Raw genomic sequence first — 19,874 nt, forward strand, 5'->3', positions numbered from 1 at the left:
ATTCGATCGCTTACTTCAAAAGCACTCATTGTTAATGATATTATTTCAGATAATAACCTAGATGTGCTCTGTTTGACAGAAACCTGGCTAAAACCAAACGATTACATTACTTTAAATGAGTCCACCCCGCAAGATTACTGTTATAAACATGAGCCTCGTCTGAAACGCAAAGGGGGAGGATTTGCTATAATTTATAGTAATATTTTCAAAACCACTAAGAAATCAAGTTTTAAATATAATTCTTTTGAAGTGTTAGTACTTAATGTAAAAATATATAGTACAAATGATAAATCACGTTTGAGATTTGTGCTGGCTACTGTATACAGGCCACCAGGGCACCATAAAGATTTTATCAAAGAATTTGCGGACTTTCTATCAGAATTAATATTGACTGCAGATAAAGTACTAATTGTTGGTGATTTTAATATACACATCGATAATGAAAAAGATGCATTGGGTTTGGCATTTAAAGACATTGTAAACTCTATTGGAGTTAGACAACACGTGTCAGGACCTACTCATTGTCGTAATCATACTCTAGATCTAATATTATCACATCATAGATGTTGATGCCGTTGAAATTCTGCAGCAGAGCGAAGACATCTCAGATCATTATCTAGTCTCGTGTAAACTTCATTTAGCCAAGGCTGCAAAGCCGACTCCGTGTTTCAAATATGTTAGACCTATCACTTCTGCCACTAAAGATTGCTTTATTAATAATCCTGATCAGTTTCATCATCTCAGCATCCCGGATAGCTTAGAAGAACTCGAGATTGCAACAGAAACTTTTAACTCTCTCTTTTCCAGCACTTTAGACACAGTTGCTCCTTTGCGCTTAAAGAAGATTAAAGAAAATAGTCCAACGCCGTGGTACAACGAGCACACTCGGGCCCTTAAGAGAGCAGCCAGAAAAATGGAGCACAACTGGAAGAAAACAAAACTAGAGGTATTTCGCATTTCATGGAAAGAGAGCTCGATTACTTACAGAGAGGCCTTAAAAGCTGCTAGATCTGCTTATTTCTCAACCCTATTAGAAGAAAATAAACATAATCCTAGGTATTTATTTGAAACGGTGGCTAAACTAACGAAAAAGAAAGCTTCAAGCACCGAAGTTTCCAAGCAGCACAGCAGTAATGACTTTATGAACTTCTTCACTTATAAGATTGATAATAACCAAACCTGCGCACATTCAAACGCACATAACTATAGAACCAATTCTTAATGCGCATGTGACCGCCATATGCGTTTCTCACAGGTTCGCGTTTAAAGTCTGTGTAGAGAGAATGGTGTCGTCTTAGCGGCCCCTAATTTAAGAACAAATGATCGTTGCGACGGAAGCGAATCAATCAAAATTAACTTTAGCTGGAAAATAACTTTATTAAAAAAACGCTATAAAGCCAAAACAATCTCTGTTACCTTAAATTATACGTTTATCTCTGTAATGCTGCTTTGAAACAATCTACATTGTTGAAAGCGCTATATAAATGAAGATGACTTGACTTGATTTGACTAACAATTTTAACATGCTATAAAAAATCTCTGTGGAGTATTTTGAGCTAAAACTTCACATATACACTCTGGGTACATCAGAAACTTATTTTACATCTTGTGAAATGGCATTATAGGACCCCTTTAATCAAAATAACTTCTCCCTCTTGCAGTGACATCTCATCTGATGACATGTTTACTAGCATGAGAGCGGGACAACTTTATGGCAACTTTAAGCGTTGAGATCAGTGCTCTTGCCATGCTATCCCAAGCAACACGAGGCAAGCAAATCAATGTTATTTTGAACCAGCATTCTGTCGGTGTGCTTGTAAACCGCTTTCCAGTGCGGTTCAGCATGGGCTGCTTATGGGCTTCTGTCAGATGGTTCTTTGGCATCAGACGCATCCTTGGGCTCCAGCTACTCCCCCCTGTGCAGTTTGTGAAGCTTCTTGAGCCTTTGCCACTAATCATCCCGTGTATTCTCACGCCTGCATAAAAGAGACTCGAAATTGAAGGAATCACAAACACTGGCAATGGAGAAATGCAGATATCGGAGCCTTGGTTTTTCATCTTCTGGTGCTTGAAATATGTATGCTCCATGTAAAAAGGAAATAGCAAACCAGGAATATTATGTAGGGGCCACCCTGTTAAATAAAAAAAGACCAAGTGTATAAACACAACATATGCTGGTGACCATGACCAACAATGTTGTGGCACAAACAGAAGAACAACAGCTCTTTTTTTCTGTCCATCTCTTCTATTTTCCATCTAACATCAGTGTAGGTGGCCACCAGAAACCCTGCTTTCATGTGGCACAGGCTGGCAATTAAAAAAATGCCTGCAGTGAGCTTCCAGTGCGACGGCCAAAAGAGCTGCATTCTGGGACAGCACTCCTTCTCCCTTTTTCTTGCTCTCGCTTTTCTGCTCCTTCCAAGTCACTGCCTCATTTGTATTTTCGGGCCTTTTGTCTGGCTCCACTGTCTAATTCACTTGAATGTTCCACCTGCCCACCCTTCAAGATTTGACACATTTTATAAACATCTACTAAAAGGACTGTCACAGGCCTCCAACTGGCACCATTATCCGCTAATTCACCCTAAAAGGAAGAGGCTTTTATTGCAATCTGCTCATGGAAGAAAAAAAACAAGTGAGACATTTGATGTCGCTTCTCATGTGCTGCCTGAGTCCTTCATCTGGTCCTCATGCTCTTCTTCAGAGCGACAGTGTCTCGTGGCTCAGTCTGTGTTCACAAATGGTGTGCTGTCTGGTTTTTGCTAATTGCCAATCTCAATATTTGACTCGCTCTACATCAAAGTAACCTCTGTTTATCTGTTGTCATCTTAAGCCTGTGGTTTATGGACATGTTCATTCATATGTGAAGAAGGCAGGATGTTTAATGCATGAGAGACGTGTAAGTCTGAAACTCATGACAGAGTGGCATGATTTTCCCTTGAGCAATAAGAGCTTTGAAAGTCAGTGTCTGTGTCACGCTATTGTTTTGATAAACCATATTGGACTGAGTTCAGATCAACATTAACTGCCCATATTGAAACTGCATGTTACGATTTAGCACATTAAAACTTTGTTATTATACTTTTAGCAGTCAGATAGAAAGATGGAATTTGTGAAATGTGAAATCAAAAATACAAATTGAGAAAATCAGTCGCAATTTTGGCAGGTGATGACAAATGTGGGGAAAATAGGGCTGCACAATTATTCCTAATTGAACCAAAATCGCAATTTGGCTTAGTGTGATTATGAATTTATTTTTTATTTTTTTTCGATTTCTAATTAAATAAATATATGCACAGCTTGTTAGTGAAGAGCGGCTCTGTAAACAGTGGTAAATGCTATGTGAAAGCACTGCGAGTTTGAGTCGCATATAAAGTGCATTTGAAAAAGCAACACAGGTCAAGCATATTTCCAAACTTAATGGGAAGTGTTTAAAAACCTGTTTTCCAGTAAAAGACAACATTTAATAACGTGTTTTTACTCCAAATTCACTTCATGACATCAGTCGAGTGTTTGAAATAACTACCTTTTCTGAGCTGATGTGGTTTCTTATCAAATGAGGCAGATAATATAGTATTTCATAGTATTCTATACAGTAATAAAGGCCATTTTGATTAGCATTGTGTGACGAGCAGGACGAGGCCAAGGGCCGTGAGAGGGCGGCACGAGGCCGGTGGCGTGATTACTGAAGAGCGACACCTGCGCGACGGGTCTCGTATCTCTCACGAAGGAGCGGAAGCATAAAGGAGGAGCGACGAGAGTGAAGAGCGAGAGAGGAACAGGCCTGAGTTTTATTTGATGTTTTGTTTCTGTTTTGTGTTGCCAGCAGTTGTCCGCGAGGGGCTGCTGGCTTATACTTTCATTTTTGTATTTGTTTATTTATTTATTAAAATATGTTGAATGTTCGCCGGTTCCCGCCTCCTTCTCTTCCTATAACATCTGAACTGTGTTACACTGGTGCCGAAACCCGGGAGGAAGGAGGAACGCGCTGTCAAAGAGCCCTCATCGCTGTTGGGAATCCGCGGTGCCATCGAGCATGGCGGGCAGTTTCCGTCGCCATGGACGCTCGAGGCGGTGCGCTGGAGTGAGTTGCCAGGGGTACGGTCGAGCTCGCTGCTGGCCGCCTCGGTGCTGCTGGGGCGGCTGCCGTCCGTGAGGGAGCAGAGGAGTCGCCGGCGTTCGCCGTGGGCCGGAGCCTGCTGCCATCCGCCATGAGGGGAGGAGCAGGGAACGGGGGACTCTTGCAGACTCCCCGAAAACTGAGGAGCCGTCACCGTCCACCAGGCGGCGGAGGAGTGTCGAGCCGTCCACCGAGGGCTAACCAGCGCCACCGCCAGGCACCGCGGAGAAGATCGCCCAGCTGGTGTAGGGCCAGATGGCAGCGCGTTGTGGGAACCGGACCAAGATTTTTTTTTTTTTTTCCTCTCTCCCCTCTCTCGTCTCTGTCGCTCCTCATGCTTCCGTCTCCTTTTCTCTCGCCTCGTCTGTCCATACCCCCAGGTACCGCAGCTGCCGTGTCCGGTCTCCCCGGAGGGGGAGGAGGGGGGGGGGGGGGGGAGTAGAGCGCAGTCTCGTGGGTACCCCCCGGCCTGCGAGGGGCGATGGGGGTATGTGGCGAGCAGGACGAGGCCGAGGGCCGTGAGAGGGCGGCACGAGGCCGGTGGCGTGATTACTGAATAACGACACCTGCGCGACGCACCGGTCTCATATCTCTCACGGAGGAGCGGAAGCATAAAGGAGGAGCAAAGACAGTGAAGAGCGAGAGAGGAACAGGCCTGAGTTTTATATGATGTTTTGTTTCTGTTTTGTGTTGCCAGAAGTCGTCCGCGAGGGGCTGCTGGCTTATACTTTCACTTTTGTATTTGTTTATTTATTTATTAAAATATGTTGAATGTTCACCGGTTCCCGCCTCCTTCTCTTCCCATAACATCTGAACTGCGTTACACATTGCATTATAAATATATTTGTTATTATGAAAATACCCGAGAAGGCTTTAAGATAAACCATATATTGTCGCAGCCATGTGTTTATTTTCTGCATGTTTAATCAGTCATAGCGTTTCTTTGATTTTATTCAGCTACAGTGAAAACTTGATGCCTTTGTCCATATTAGGGATTGGACAAAGACATTATGAGTTGCTACAAGGCTCATATTTCAGACATGGACTCCATTTCTGATTTTGCATACATCCTGACAAAAATTAAGAAATTGTCACAGATTTTTTTTTTTATCTTTATAATATAATATTTTATAATAATTTCTTAGACCTTTCTAACGATGTATAGTTAACAGGCAACCCTACAGTTTTTCCGTAAAATAAGTTTTCTGTAAAATAAAAATATTATTATCATTATTATTTTCTTATTATATTGTTATATTTATTCTTAAATACTCTTTTTTCCCCCCATTTTTAATAATGCAAGTGTTACGTTAGTCTTATTTCTTATTTTGTTTAATATTTTTATTTAGCAATAATAATTATTATTATAATTATTCTTAGTTAATGTATAAGCACAATATATATATTCATTTTTTTTTAAATAATCTAATTTTAAATCACAATTTAACCATAAAAATTACTCAAATTGTGCAGCCCAAAGAAAAAAATATATTGTGAAATTATGTGTTTGTAAATAAAATAAAAAAATATATAATAAATCAAATCTTCTATGTGTCACAATTAAAAAGCAGGTTTGATATATATATATATATATATATATTGCTTTATTTTCAGATTTCATACATAATGGTAATGGACTATGCATTACAAATGCCTAGCAAAACAACAAAAAACATGTAACAATTCATTAAAATTATTTTACAACATTCACCCATAAAAACATTGGAAAGTAAATTGGACTTCTGTATATCTTGATGAAGAATTTGGCAAAAATAGGAGTTAACTCAGTAAGTAATTGATGATTTAGCGGTTCACATCCTGTTCAGAATGAGCAGGGGTCTTGACACAGAGGGCCGATGTTTCTAATGTCCACTCTCATCCTCTGGTTGTTGCTGTTCTTGCCTTGTGCAAGACATTTCACCCTTAACCTCTGATGAATGTGTGTCATCATTCTGCCGCCCATGGCAATGCTGGTAAGTGGAACATGCTTTCTGGATGAAATAAAGATGCAAACTTGCCCACTATGTTTGTTTTATTATTCACAGTAGAAAATGTGGGAAACCTGCAGCACAGAAGCTATCTGTGGGAAATCGTTGGGCGCAACTTGCAAGTAATTCCTTTGGAAACCAGCGGCAGCATTTACGATCTTGCATCATTAAACAGACAACATCATAGCCTACATTGCTGGTCATGTTTCAGATGGACATCTTTGACAGTTGGTTTGTATATTGCTATTTTTATATGTACACTGCAACAAAATTGCAATATTAATTTTGTTCTCATAGTTATTATTATTACTATTATTATTATTATTTTACTGTTTTGTTCTAAAGACACAGTCTTAACATAAAGGTTAAGTTTATGCAACAGTCCACTGTAGTTTATCACAAGTAATCACACCTAACATCGATCTTCTCCATGCAGCGTTAGTACAATCCGATGGCAATTCGTACGTATTTAACGAGGTGGCTAATTCATACGAATTCATACAACCTCACTCCTACAAATTCATATGATTTTTGCTAAATCGTACATATTTTAAGAGTTGCCCAATTCGTATGAATTCGTACGAATGACCTATCTCTGACCCCGCCCCTAAACCTACCCATCACTGGGGTTTAGACAAATCGTACTAATCCGTACAAGTGAGGTCGTGCGAATTAGCCACCTTGTTCTCACTCGTACGAATTGGTCGTGAGATAGCGTTGCTTAGTATCTTCATATTGCCTGTGTGTTTTTGAGCCAATCATGCACAGACATCCAACACTATCTCACGACCAATTCATACGAATTAGCCACCTCGTAAAATACGTATGAATTGCCGTGAAATCGGGTTGGACATTCTACACGTGGGTCTTGCGTCTGTGACCTAGTATAGGGTCTGTAAATCTTTGGTCCGACAGCTGTCTCTTGTGGTGTCTAAATTCAAAGGCTGCGCCCAAATAGGTCGTATTTGTCTGTTGCATGTGCATCTTTACGAAAGCAACCATTACATTCCAAAGTAAGGAAAATAATTACAGTAATTTATGCCTCACAAGTAATAACAGTCAATTTTATAATGTCTCTTTTCTGAAATTAGACAAATACGAACTATGGAGGGTGCAGCCTTTAAAGGGGTCATCGGATGCCCATTTTCCACAAGTTGGAATGAGTGTTTAGGGTCTTCATGTAGTTTGTAACATACTTTAGTTAAAATTCCTCAATGGTTGTGTAAAACAACACCCTTTTTACCTCCTCAAAAACAGCTCTGTTCACAGCGACCTGTTTCGGTACATGTCTCTTTAAATGATAATGAGCAACTGCTCACTTCACCCCTCTCTTCCGTGGGGCATGTCGACACAAGACACGAAAAAGCTGCCTTGGCGGACGGTATACAAATGGCTGAGGGAGGAAATATGCTAATACGGGACAGTCCGTCAGTGGTCGTGGGCGGAGCATGTGCAATATGACATCACATTGCTCAGAAAATCCAAACAGCTTGATTATTGAGAGTGTTTAGCCTTTTTGAGGATAAAAAAAAAAGGAGTGAATGGATTTTTTTCTTCATTGTATGGTGGTTGTGTCCACACACTGCAAAGACACATTTATATGCAAACACCATATAAAAGTGAATTTTGCATCCGGTGACCCCTTTAAATCACAGCTTATGATGCTTCGTGGAGCAGGTGTGAGTGACACACTAATATTGTGAGCATAAAATGCTTGCTATAGGAAGTGGGGAAAATGGATTCTGCAGTAAAGAGATAATTCACTGCTGCCAAGATGGGATTTTTAAATAAAAACAAACAAAACAAAACAAGACATGATAACCGTGATGAACAAAATGTTTCAATTTTGGAAATGTAGGCATTATTTTCCACAGCCCTATTTAAATTATTTCTAAACAGTGAAGTGATTACTGTGATCTTTCTGTGGAAAATTAAACTGTATCGCAAATGTATGGACATGAATATATAGGTCAAAAAATCCACAAGCACTATATGCATGGACTATTGTGTTGGTGTTGCAACCCCACATAGTCCTCATGTGCAACCTTTTTCCAGCCCAATAAATCATACATTTTCAAGGTCCGCCCCTGATGTCTGGTGCTCAAAATCGAATATAAGCAGTCTTTGAAACCTCAGACTGCCTGCTTCAGGTGCTCATATTTCTTGCGTTGCAAGACCTGGTATTTTCCTTAGGAAATTCAAATGCAAATGTAGTCTTCAATGCTGGTCCATCATTAGTTGGGGAATTCAAGCCAGAAGAAAAGAGAGCTTCTTTCAGATTGGCGTAGGCTTTTTTTTTTTCTTTCTCCCATCCGATGGAAGTGTGAGTGATGGACTCCCCGCAGTCCAGTCTAGAGTGATGCAAGATTCATCTTTGTCTGGCCTTGTGCAGCAACTCACTTAGAACTCTAGTTATTATTTACTGGGCTTGCCAGAGATGAGACGTAGAGAGCAGCAAACTCAAACAGTTCATCCCCAATGGGCGACAGTTCCACAGCAATATGGATTTCCTCTGTTTGAAGTGCTGTGTGAGAGAGAGAGAGAGAGAGAGAGAGAGAGAGAGAGAGAGAGAGAGAGAAAGCGACAGAAAGCAAGGGCCTATTTGGACACGTTCCCGTGGAGCATCATCGTGAATTCTTGTATGGCATCCATGTGGTCCTCAATGTTTCATTCCTTGTTTCCAGTTGCCCAGACCCTCATGTAGTATTCATCAATAATTAAAAAGCTCTTGCTGACCCTGGTGTAGATCCGCTCAATACGTCTTCCAGATGAACTGAACAACTTTCGATTGCTCATGAAGTAGCGTATTCCAGAGGCTCGCCTGCCTTTTTTTGTGTTTTTTTCACTGCAAGCCAAGAAAAAACAAACAAACAAACAAACAAAAACAAAAAAACACTAATAGACAACAAGGTGACTCAGGCCTCTAACCTGCACAGGCCCATCTTTGGTTTGTCGTTGCCTCATCTTCATCAGCTCCTGAATCACCTTTCTCTTGATGCATTTCAAGACATCACACTCTTTTCACACACTTTCTGCTGAGTTCACAGTTTGTGGTTGAAAGGAGCACTGTCTTCAGTAGATTGCCTTTTCCCTCTATGATAGCAGTTATGCCCACGCCAACAGAGTCAAGTCACCTTTATTTATATAGCGCTTTTTTTTTGATAACAGGAAATTAATGCAACAAAGATTGTTTTGGCTGTACAGCAGCTCTAGAAGAAAGTCATTGTCCAGTTTAAGAAAGTTCACAGTTGATTAATCTCCGTTGTAAAAACCATTAGTTATTAATTTAGGGGCGGTTTACACGATACCATTTTCAAATGAAACAGAAAACTTTGTATGCGTTCTGGTCGTTCATTTACACGACAACAGCGTTTTGGTGGCCTGAGAAATGCAAGTTTTTAAAAGTGAGTTTTGTAAGTGATACCGTTATCATCCTGTGTAAACTTCAAAAATGTGAGTTCTTAAATGGTGACAGCATGCACATGCGTGTAATGTGTTTAGTCTATTGCCATGCGCATTTCTTTACAAAGTGAGAAGGGCAGAGGCATTTTAGCCCTTCTAATCAAACCTACAGCCTCATGTTAATGGAATGTTCTGGGTTCAGAACAACTCTACTGGCAGCAGTGTGCTAAAATGCTCGTAATGTTTGTTGTATTAACTTATTTCTATATAATATATTCAACGACAGCAACAATAACATTTTCATCAACAACAATAACAATAGCAACCACAATAGTAACATAAAAATAACAACAATAGCAATAGCTATGATGACATTAACAACAAATACAACAGCAACATGAACAACAAAAAAGTATTGTTTGTAACTTTGTATGTGTGTGTTTTCATTATGTGCATTGTTTTTCTCACACAAGTTTTTTTTTTTTTTTTTACGCTCAAATACAAAAAAATAACCAGCGTCTTCATCTCAGTGTTGTACTCTTGCTGCTAAAATAAAATTTCCCCTTTCCTATGAACTCTAGAATTCTGCACCACAAGAGGGTGAACATTTATTAAAATGTTAAAATTGTTATATTTCAGTAATCTCGTTTAATTTAATTAATTCAATCAAATTCATAATCATTCATTATTTCAAATGATAAAAGACTTTTTTCTTGTTTCCGTCACACTTTTTATCTCAAAATTCAGACTATTTCGGAGTTTATATCTGTCAGGGTTCTGTTTAGTGTTATTGTTTTTTTGTTCACGTACAGTATCTATGATTCTTGAATATTTTTTCAGTTTAACATTTGTCACACTCTAGTTAGTTTCCTTGGTTATTTATTAGTCTCCATGATTATGTCTCCTGTGTCCTGTTTAGTTCCTTCATTAACTGTGTACTTATGCTCCCTTTTCTGTTCAGTTCATTGTCGGTTCTCATTTTTGCTTAATGTGGTTGTTAATCTCTGTGTATTCTCTTAGTGTTGATTAAAGTATCTTTATTTGGTAATTCTGTCTTGCATCTCCTTGCAACGACCATTTATTTCTCACAATTCTAACTTTTTTTTTTCAGAATTGTGAGCTAATATCTGAATTCTGAAAAAATTCGGAAAAAAATCTGAATTGTGAAATAGTTGCAATTACCTTTTTTATGTTTGTATTCCTTGGCGGAAACAAGCTTGCATAGACTATTCAACAATAATATTGATCTGCCTTCATTGACACTATTATACAAGCACCGAACTGAGCTGGACGATGACATCACGGTTTACTTGAGAGTGACTATATATATATAAATTAACTAAATTAATAACTTTTTTAAAACAAAAATGAAACATCACTGAACTTACTTAAGCTAGACTGTGACGCCATTTTCTTCTGGAAACAAACTTTTTTGCATTATTTTCCTGTTATCTCTGTAAAGCTGCTTTGAAACAATCTCTATTATAAAAAGCGTTATATAAATAAATGTGACTTTTTTTTTTTTTTTTGCAAAACAAGGCATAAGCTTACTTATTCTGTCTATTTTAGTGAGTCAACAATCTTCTAACCTTAGAATGTGAAAAATCCGTGGTAAGCAAGTTTGTGCCTGGGATCAAGCTCGAGGCAGAGAGGGTGAGGAATCAAGCAGCTCTCTGTTTGGTGTCAGGGCCATGATACACGCTGAGATTTCATGAGGAAGGGCCACTGCAGGAGAGTAACCACAAACACAGACATCATGTGACTGCTCTCTACACTTCAAGCACAGGTTTGGTGAATGGGAGCCTGTGTGTTTCTTCAAAAAAGGCTTGAAAGTTTCTCTTTTTTAGCTTGTTCTGTAAATCTCTCTCTTCCTCTCTTATTAATGTGTTCTGGCAGCTCCTGGGGCCGATTGCACCAGCTGCATACACCCGGTTGTAAGACTAAGCTGGACGTAAAATGCGTTTTAAGCCCTGCGTAGAATTAAAAGCTACCTGTTGCAACATCTGGGCATAGCGCACATCTGAGACTAAAGGCTCTCTATTTTAACGATCTAAGCGAATGGTCTGAAGCACATAGCGCAAGTGTACTTAAGCCATGTCCGAATCCACTTTTGCTAGTTTAACAACAGGAAAAATGGTTGGCGCACCCAGTGCATGGTCTAAAAGGGTTGTCCCTATTCTCTTAATGAGTAATGGGTGTGTTTTGGGCGTAACGTGCAATAAACAAATCAGAGTCTCATCTCCCATTCCCTTTTAAAAGCCAGTTGTGTTCACGCCATGGCGGATTCGCTATTTATATGGAGAAATTTGCAAGAGGAAAAACTGAACGCTTCTTTAGCGAGGAAACAGATCTGCTCGTGTGCGAGGTTAAAGCACACGTGCAGACTATCTACGGGACAAAGTTTACGCGCGTTGTGGACCCGCCTATAGACGCACATTACTAACGCGCTTTAAATAACACACAAAAAAAATGCGCAGTCTATTTCAGTTGCCTCAAAATAGCAACGCGCCAACAATGCCCCTGAAAACACCTCGTTTTCAGACCAGCACGCCCATGGGCGCACTAATGGGCACAAATGTATTTGCTATTTAAACAACAGGATGCAGGTTTTAAACATTTTGTTGCAGGATGAGAAAATGATAACTGTGTTGGGCTGAAACTAGCAAAAAACACTTGCATCGCGCCTGGCGCTGCATTGCGTTGGGTGTATGATAGGGCCCTAAATCTTATGCTTAGTCAAAGGTAGGTGTAAAGTGAAAAGTCATGACTTTTTCGGACTGTTGGTTTTACTAAAGACACTCATTTCACGGTAAATCGCAACAAACCTGCGTCACTCAACAGCGTTTAGCCTACGGGGAGTTCAGATATAAAAACGCACTTAGTTGGTACAACAGGTATAAATATTTATCAGAAGGCTAGATGCTTAGCCTAGTGTAGAGCTTACAACCAACTTTATTTGTTTTAAATTTTTTTACATCCAACTGGTGCAACCGGCCCCTGGAGGGCAGGGAGCCAAGCTTTATCTTCAGCGGATGTAAAGTTCGCTCAGTATGACTTCAGCATGTGACTGTATACAATATATATATATATATATATATATATATATATATATATATATATATATATATATATATACTGTATATATACTGTATATATATAGTCACAATATATATATATATATATATATATATATATATAGTCACAATATATATATATATATATATATATATATATATATATATACTGTATAGGTATGTTTAAAAAGGTTCATAAATCAATTTCTGAGCTGCTGCTCTCTGTTGTTGCAACAGTAGGTTTGTAGAAAAGCAGCTCACTGTCATGATTTGCCAGGTGACGAATGTCTGAGTCACTGATTTTATATTCCGGAAATGTAATGCGTGATTCTGGCTTTCGTGTGGATGAGCAGCCTGTTAAATGCTGCAGGAGCTTCTCTTCGTGTGACATTGCTGACAAACATGTGCCATTTAGGAAATGTCAGCACTGGGACTCACTACAGGTCTGGACTGCACTCGCACACGGCCTCAGATGAGGCTTTTTCCTCACAGCTGTCTCATCGGCAGCGAGGAGAGAGAGTGAGAGTCGGTGATTAAGCTTGCCTAGGGACTGCCTCACACTCTCCATTAATATTGCAGCAGTGGGATAGCTCATAATCATGGCCCAGCTCGCCTGATTTGGAAGGATATTGGCTCCTCTGGAAACCCCTGACTGTCAGTGAGTCAGTACTGTTGTAACATTAGATGAATATGTATAATTTTCCAAATCAAGAGGCAATTATTGACAGAGAGGTCTCATTTAGTGGGCAATGCAAGGTAGCTGTAATTCTGGTGATGACAGTTTGTTATGGAAACAATAAAGTCATGCGAATTCCTATGAATCAGACCGATTCTCCATGGTTTTGATTCAAATTTGATTTAAGTGTGTGTGTGTTTCTGTAATGCACTGGTTGTTACGGATTTCTCCCCTAGTGGCACCAAGTGGAATTGCAAAAAATAATGAAGTTTTAGTTTCCCAAACATTCCCATTTCCTGACAGATAGCCCCGCCCCAAACTCACACCATTGGTTGAGTGAATGCTAATGTTGTGATGCTCAAATAAACAGCAGTGTTTTGCAAGCAGCATATAAACACTGTGTTACACCATTTAAGTCAAACTATGAATAGTTTACTTCTTTGTCTTTGCTTATAAGAAACTGTAACTTTGGTGTCATATGACTATATGACTTTCATTTATAAACATAAGGCTGTAAGGTTATAGGCCTAAATGTAACCTAATGTATTCAGGTTGATTCAGTCATATTAAATAATATTTCTAACTTGTGATGATTGTTAGATGTGATACGTGTGAAAATATGAACTACCATTCAAAAGCTGATAATAAGAAAATTATTAATTAATAATTAATTAACAGCATATTAGAATTGTTAGGCTTCTGTCACTTTGGTTTGATTTATTCTTAGGTTTATTCATATTATTAGCCCTGGCACTCCTAGTGCCTTTGTCTTTGTGTGACCATTTGGTTTCGAGTTCTCACTCAGGGTATGCGCTCTTCCTTCCATGTTGAGTTATGAGTTGTTTTGTGTGTGGGAGAGTGGTGTTTGGATCCAGGTACATTGGTCTAGTTTGGTTTCCATTCAGTGTCGGGGGACGGAAATTCATGTTCCATGTGTTTGTCTTATTTTGTGAGTCTCTTCTTTTTTTGTGACAAACGCTTTGTTGTTTTCTTGTGCTGTGTAGCACGCGGCTTGTGATTTTCATCAGCTGTGTGTTTTCATGTTGTCGTGTTTTGTGTGGACACGTAGTCAGTGAGAGCTCTCATTGTCTGTGTGTTCGTGTCATGTTATGTTTGAGCACATGGCTTGTCATGTTTTTTTTTTCTATGTACAGTACCATGTGCTCTCCTGTCTATTGTCTTAACCCTGCACTTCTTGTTATCTAATTATTGGTCCATTTGTCCAACCTGTCCTCTCTCATTACCTGTTTTTTTTTTTTATCTACTATTTAATATCCCTGTGTTCTGTGTCCTGTGCCACTTCGTCATCAAATGTTACTGTCGTGTGTTGCCAATGAGCCTTTCCTGTTCCTGCCCTATCTTGTCCTGCCTAGTCCAGTTGTTGGTTGTGTTCCCCCACAGGGTAGTTTTTATATTATTTTATTTAAATACAGCCCATCACTCTGCATCATTGAGTCCTCGCCTCATCCCTTCACCCAACTTTGACAGAACAAACTGGCCAAAAAGAGGATTCAGCAGTGCAAGGGCATCTCCTTTTTCCAATCTCCCAACCCTCGCCCCTCTGCTCGTCAGATGGTGAATCGATTCAACAAGCTCCTTTCTCTCGTCAAAGGCTACATTGAAGGAGTTTAGCCATGAGTTCCTGATTACTGCAGAGGGGCTCAACATCTCTGACACTGCACTAAAATACATTTTTAAGAACTGCCTGCATGAGCCATCAGTGTCTGGGAGATGGAAATGCTGTGGATAGTTTCTTTCTAGCAGTTTGTGGGTTATGTGTGCCACCAGAGAGAAAAAGGTGGCCTTCCTCCAATTTTTAGTTTTAGTTTCTAGTTTGTTTTGGCTCAGTGTGTGGGTTCGGACATTCATAAATGCAGCCTTGGTGAGCATAAGATACTTTTATTTTTTCAAAAAAATAAAAAAATCCTACTGAGCCCACATTTTGGAACTGTATATTTATAACTTGTGAATAAATGTTATGAGAACAAGCAATTATTATTGTTACAATCCATTATGTCCACAACCATGTTAAGTGTGGGTGAAATAAGAGCATAAGTAGAACACAAAAAAACATATTTTCATTACTCATTGTGTCTCTTTTATCCATGTCAATGACTAAGCGTTGCAACATCGTACTTTATAGATAAAATGGATCATCCCTGCCAAAGACAATTGCACTGTTATTTCCTTTGAGTATTCAAACATAAGCCTACAAGTTTCTTCTTTTTCTAAGAACTACCTTTTCTTATCCCACAAACTAGTTCTATTCATAGTACTGATTGAACTGATTTCATAATTCAATTTTTTATTTCAATGGTCTGTAATATGAATAAGATTCAGAGTGAATTTCATGTTTTAAATATTAAAGTTTTTTTGGTTTCTGAGTAGAAAAGGCACTTTAATGCAGGTTTTGTTGTAGGGGTTTTCAAACTGGACACTGCAGAACATTTATGAGACAGAGAAAGGATTGAACAAAACTGTGTGTGTGTGTGCGTGTCGACTAAACAAATACACGTGATTTGAATGTTTCTCTTCAGGTTTATACATTTATCAGTACTCAAATTAATATATATATATATATATATATATATATATATATATATATATATATATATATATATATATAAAGACAGAAGGGGCAGACACACGGATACAGGTAAAGTGAGTTTATTTTGAACAACCAGATGAGTGATCGGCAGTGCAGGTGAAGGTAAGTGGGTGAGTAGATATCCAGATGATAAAGACTTGAATAACTCAGTTTGTTTTCTTGTAGATGGAGATCGGATGGAGACACACAGGACTGGAGAAGACTCTGCTGCCCTACAAAGGCAAAAGACCTTAACTCGCTAGAGTGTGGAACTGAGAAAAATGACTTTAAAGATATTTTAGTTGTCCCGCCAAATTAATTATAGGTAGGACACTGGAAATCTGGCAAATAGATGTTTTAGTAATGAAAATTATATACATAAAAAAATCTTGAGCTCAAACTTGACTTTTGACCACTATTTTAAAGTTACTGTACTCTGCCTTTGTATTGTCAGCAAAAAGTGAGAAGTCATCCCAAGGCAAAAGGCAATAACTTCCACATTATCAATATTTAGTTGCTGATCACCATTAACAAAATCATTATAGTAACACCTGTATAAAATATAGTGATCATGGGATTTATTTTGTATGATTTACAATTATTTATAACCATTGCTATCCTGTGCTTTGGTTGCATTCTGATGGCATTATTAATACATTTGACATGACAAAATACCTCCATAGATATATTAGTCCAGCGTTATTGGCTTGACCGTGTTTAGGGCGGTGCTGAGGGCAGTACTGAAGGCGGTGCTGAAGGCGCCAGCGAAGTTTTGGCACTCTGCCAGCTAGATGCATGAGTGTTTCAACCAGGTCCTGTACCCGAACTGGGTGAGGCGGGCTTTAGGCTATGTTTACACGGAAACGATCTGAAGAGAAAACGCAAAAGTGCCGTTGCGTTATCACTTTTTATTCTGCGTTTAGACGAGCGTTATGGGGGGAAATCTGCGTGCATATGGTGACGCGAAAGTGTGTGAAACTCGATGTAGTATGCACTCCAGGCGGCTACAAGCACTGTCTGCCACACAACAACAAGTCTGCGTGCCTGCGTACAACCGTCACTGTCTAGCAGACTTTTGCGTTTTTACCCTTTAGACGGGAACGCGACGGTGGAGCGTAATTTTAATGGACAGTAAAACAAAGGCAGATAACCGTACAGTCTGGTAGGTAGCATTATGTGATAGAACACCGGCACAGTAACTTCATATTGACGCGCGGCTAAACAAAGGCAGAGCACCGTAACTCAATTTGAGCGTTCCAAAACAAAGCCAAAGAGCGGTAACTGATGTTACGGTGTTCTGCCTTGGTTTCTCATGGGCTTTTGTAAGTTACTGTTAAGACAACTCATTTTCTCGAAAAAACAACGGAACTGAATCAAGATACTCATCCACTTGATAAAGGAGGTCTCGAATGTGGCAAAATTATAAATAACTAATTTTCGACCGAAAACGAAGTTACGGTCTTTTGCCTTTGCACAGCAGTCTGGAGCACACACTGGAGACGAGGAACAACGAGAAGCACAGCGTTAGCGTCTTGATTCAAACGATACCGGACAATGACTGAGAGTGAGAGTGGGGCTTAAGTGCTGGAGGTAATTGCTGAACTGATGATGTGCAGGTGTGTGTGATCAGTACTCAGGAGAGGGAGTGCGCTGTGATTGAGTGAGGGTGGAGTCTGGCGTGATTGTGACATTACCCCCCCCGGAGCGGGCCGTGGACCCCGATGTCGTGGTGGTCGGCCTCTACCCCGAGGTGCGGATCTCTCCGGATGAGTGGCATGAAACTGTTCGAGCAGGTTAGGATCAAGTATATCGTCTCTGGGTACCCATGAACGTTCCTCGGGACCGTAGCCCTCCCAGTCCACGAGGTACTCTAGTAGACCACCACGGCGCCGGGAGTCCAAGATATCATGAACCTGGTAGGTGGCACCGTCCTCTAGGATGAGTGGAAGGGGAAGTTCTGCGGCTGCCCCAGACTCTGTGGAAATGGAAACAGAGGGATGATGAGGTTTCAATAAGGAGACGTGGAAGGTAGGATGAATCTTGTACTGTGGGGGTAATTGGAGTTGATAAGTGACAGGGTTGATCTGCTTCACGATGGTGAAGGGGCCAATGAACCTGGGACTCAGCTTTCGGCAAGGCAGACGTAACCTGATGTCCCTGGTGGACAGCCAGACCTTCTGACCTGGCTGGTACGTAGGAGCGTTGGAGCGGCGAAGGTCAGCTGTCATTTTACGTCTGCGCAGTGCCCGTTGTAGTTGGTGGTGAGCAGAGTCCCAAACCCTCTCGCTCTCTCGGAACCAGTAGTCGACAGCAGGAACATCCGATGGTTCCCCAGACCAGAGGAACAGTGGGGGTTGGTAACCGAGCATGGATTGGAAGGGAGTGAGTCCAGTAGTAGGTTGTCGCGAGTTCTGTGCGTACTCGGCCCAACCCAGGAACTGGTTACAAGAGTTCTGGTGACCGTGACAGAGGGTACGGAGGAAACGTCCGATCTCCTGTATCTTCCTTTCCGCCTGCCTGTTCGACTGCAGATGGTAACCAAAGGAGAGGCTGACGGTCACACCTAGGAGCGAGAAGAACGCCCTCCATACTCTGGAGATAAATTGAGACGCTCTATCTTACACAATGTCCTCGGGAATTCCGTAAACTCTGAAAATATGGTTGAACATCAGCTCGGCAGTCTGTATGGCGGTGGGAAGTCCTTTCAGGGGAATTAGACGGCATGACTTTGAGAATCTGTCGATGATTACTAGAATGCAGGTACAGTTATCGGAAGCAGGTAAGTCCGTTATGAAATCGACTCCTAGGTGTGACCAGGGTCTGTTGGGAACGGGCAGAGGGTGAAGTTTTCCGGAGGGAAGATGACCAGGGCTCTTTGAAATGGCACATTCCTTGCAACCTCTCACGTACCTTCTGATGTCCGCTGCCATGTTAGGCCAACAGAAGCATTCTTTTAGCAGTGAGAGGGTCTCATTGACCCCTGGGTGGCCAGTGCCCAGCGACATGTGGGAAATATGGATGAGAGGAGTGCGTCATATCCGGGTGATGTAGAGCAAACCTGGTGGGCAACCCGGCGGAGTGTTGGTGGAGACATTGGAGGAGGGCAGGGTCTCCTCAGACCAGGTGATGGGACTTACAAAAAGGTTCTCAGGCAGGATATGTTCTGGCTCTTCTGTCCTCTCTTCAGGACTATGGAGACGGGATAGAGCGTCCGCTTTAGTATTTTTTGGAACCAGGGAGGTAGGATATGGTAAAACGGAAACGTGTAAAGAACAATGCCCATCTTGCCTGTCGTGGGTTTAATCTTTTGGCGATCTCTGAGGTACTGTAGATTCTTGTGATCTGTCAACACCACAAATGGATGTTGTGCGCCCTCCAACCAGTGTCTCCACTCCTCAAGAGCCAGCTTGACAGCTAACAGCTCCCTGTTGCCGATGTCGTAGTTGACTTCTGCCGGGTTGAGTTTGTGGGAGAAGGCGCATGGATGGAGTCTACTTGGGTTCCCCTGCTGCTGGGAAAGGACCGCTCCCACTCCTGTGGTCGATGCATCGACTTCCACGATGAAGGGCTTATCTGGATCTGGATGTACCAGGAGGGGAGCGGAGGTGAAAGATTTCTTGAGAGACTCAAAGGCTTGAGTTGCAATGGGTGTCCATGACAGAGACTTGGGCTTGTGGCATAGGAGGTGAGTAAGTGGACTGGCGATGGTGCTGTAGTTCAGGATGAAGCGGCGGTAGAAATTGGCGAATCCGAGGAATCGTTGGAGTTCCTTGATGGTGGTGGGTATTGGCCATTTGTGGATGGCATCCACCTTCCCCTCGTCCATCCGGATGCCACTGTTTTCGATGTGATAACCAATGAACTGTACTGAGGGTTGGTGGAAAGAACATTTCTCTGCCTTCAGGAACAACTGAAAATCCCTCAGGCGTTTCAGGACCTCCGCAACGTGGTGGCGATGTTCGGCCATACTCCGGGAGTAAATCAGGATATCATCTATGTAGACCAAGACAGACTTGTGGAGGAACTC

Source organism: Squalius cephalus, assembly GCF_949319135.1.
Source record: "Squalius cephalus genome assembly, chromosome: 14".
NCBI classification, from domain to species: domain Eukaryota; kingdom Metazoa; phylum Chordata; class Actinopteri; order Cypriniformes; family Leuciscidae; genus Squalius; species Squalius cephalus.